This window comes from Euprymna scolopes, chromosome 38, assembly GCF_053919585.1.
Source record: "Euprymna scolopes isolate OS-2025 chromosome 38, ASM5391958v1, whole genome shotgun sequence".
NCBI classification, from domain to species: Eukaryota; Metazoa; Mollusca; class Cephalopoda; order Sepiida; family Sepiolidae; genus Euprymna; species Euprymna scolopes.
This window is the reverse complement of record NC_136519.1, coordinates 19,547,138-19,549,637: the sequence shown is the minus strand read 5'-3', so window position 1 is coordinate 19,549,637 and position 2,500 is coordinate 19,547,138. Positions and strand designations below refer to the sequence as shown.

General features: G+C 30.8%; 1 protein-coding gene across 1 annotated transcript in view; it reads left to right on the top strand.

Annotated features, from left to right (window-relative positions):
• The window catches only part of LOC145263084 (orexin receptor type 2-like), a 661,665-nt gene that overhangs the window by 306,459 nt on the left and 352,706 nt on the right, over positions 1 to 2,500 (top strand). The gene's annotated exons all lie outside the window — the stretch shown is intronic.

Genomic DNA, 2,500 nt, shown 5'->3' with positions numbered 1-2,500 from the left:
ATATATATATATATATATATATATATATATATATATATAAAGCTGAATGTCTGTGTGTGTATGTGTGTGTGTCTGGTCACGAATATGGTTGACTATTTTAAAAAATTGATTACATATAATGATAGAAGATGTATCGAGACACAAGAATGGGTATGTTTGATCTGGCAGAACAGTGGTTCATTTAAATTGTGGGGTCTGCGATTGCGCCTGGTCTACAAGGTATGGAAATAAAAAATTTAAAAATAAAAAAAACGTTTACAAGTGTTTTTGAAATAGATGTACATAATAATACTTTGATAAGTATGTTTTAACTTAAATAGGGATGGTATAATAAAATTGTGGGGTCTGCGTTCGCGTCTGGCCTCCATAGAATGGAAATAGGCACAAACTTTAATAAAGACTTTTCATATCTATCTGCACAAGTATACTTTGATAATTATGTTTCAGTTTGAAGAAATATGGTATAATAAAATTATAGGGTGTTCGTTCGCGGCTGACCTCCATAGAATGGAAATATGTCACAAAGTTTAACAAGTTTTTTTTTAATATAGATCAACAGAATATTGTGATAAGTGTTTCAATGTAAACAGGTATGGTACAATAAATTATGGGGTTTATCTATTTTATTTTTACTTTCATCATATTTTGATTTGGTTTTGATACCCCCAAATTCGAAGCTATCTCATTATAACCCTTCGTTTTAATAACCTATCATACTTTCATAAATCAGAGTCCATTTTCTGTAGGCTGTTTTTGAACCCAGTCAACGACGGGTACTTTTGCTAGTATATATATATATATATATATATATATATATATATATGTATATATATATATATATATTTATATATATATATATATATATATATATATATATATATATATATAATTGTCGCCCTTATAGAAATAAAAGAATTTTAGATCCAACTTTTCAGTTTATGGTTTTGAAGACTATTTAAATTTTATGAGGAAACTGTCATTGTCTTCCACAAAAAAGGATTTATTTTTATTTTTCTCTGAAACGTTTCCGAATATTTAAGGAAAATATATGTTTTGCTGCTGAGTGTCCATTGATTTTTCTACCACAAATGAAATCGATCGTTTTAAAATATAAATTGATTGGCAATAACGTAAATAGTAATTTTGATTTTCAAACTGTAGTGGTGGCACACATTCATTTGCATATGTGGATAGTAATCACACATAAATAGGAAGACTCAGTTAGTCTGAGTGTGTGTTCACCAGAAGCCACCGAAGGCCGCTGAAAGCAGATATGTTTCTCCAGCAAAGACTCTCTTATTTGACACCATTATGTAAATATCCTGTAAATATACCTTTTCCTAATACACTTCTTATTTGATCTACCTTTGTTGAGTCGTCATTTGTATTGCTTTCTACGTTACTTGTTTCAACCTGCAAACTTAACACAAACTTAGAGCAAAAAAACATTTCAACTGAGAAATAAAGCGTTTTATGTAATTGTTGTACATTGTATTTACAATCTTATAACAAAATTTCGTTGTATTTACAATCTTATAACAAAATTATGTTGTATAGCTCAGACAACTGCTAATAAAAAGCATTTATAAATAATCATTGAAAAATGTAAAAAAAAAAAAAGCAGTGGTATGTTTAGCACGATGAACTCACATTTATTATGACAAACCAAACATGCGGTGTCCGGCTTCACGAGTGGAAAATTTACTGCTACCATGATTAATGTTTATACAATTTTTTTTTTTTAATTCAAGGAGTCGTTATTGAGAAAATTGCGTACGGACGAACGATTTGGGACAATTTTACCCCTATGGGGGAATCAAAGATATCTCGGAAAATTCATTCCCGTAAAAATTTACTTTTACCATCACTAATGTTTGTGCAATTTTTTTTTTTTTTTTTTTAATTTAACGATTGGTTATTGGGAAAAGAGCGAACGGGTGATCAGACGAATGGACGAACGGGGGTGAATTATTAAGTCCAATCCCGCATTTGTCGGGAGACCAATAATAAAGAATATTGAAAAGCCTTAGGGGGGGAGTTAATTAACTTACATTTATTATAATACTTGTAGGCCACCCGGCGTTACCCGGTCATAAAATACGTAAAAGTATTATATTTTCATTCGTACAGAAACTGAGACATGTGCATGCGAGTATTATGGGTTTTTTTTTCTAAACAGTTCACTTCTTGTAAGTAAAAAAAAATACTCGAGCTGAGATCAAAATCAAAACATGAAAACAGTGAGTCACGTGCGATAACTATGAAGCCAGCTTTTCATGATCTTTAAAAAGTGTTTTCAACCCTACTTTTTCTCAACATAAGGAAGCTAGCATGCGAACGATTTACGCATGCGCATTCGTGAAACAGTGAACAAGCAGATAAAAATCCGATAAACCCCAGGTACCAACTTCTTCAATTTTTACTCCTTAGCAGCCCTTTTTCCGGGGGAAAACGGATTAAAAATATATGTATATACCAAATTTTAAGTCTGTAAATCAAA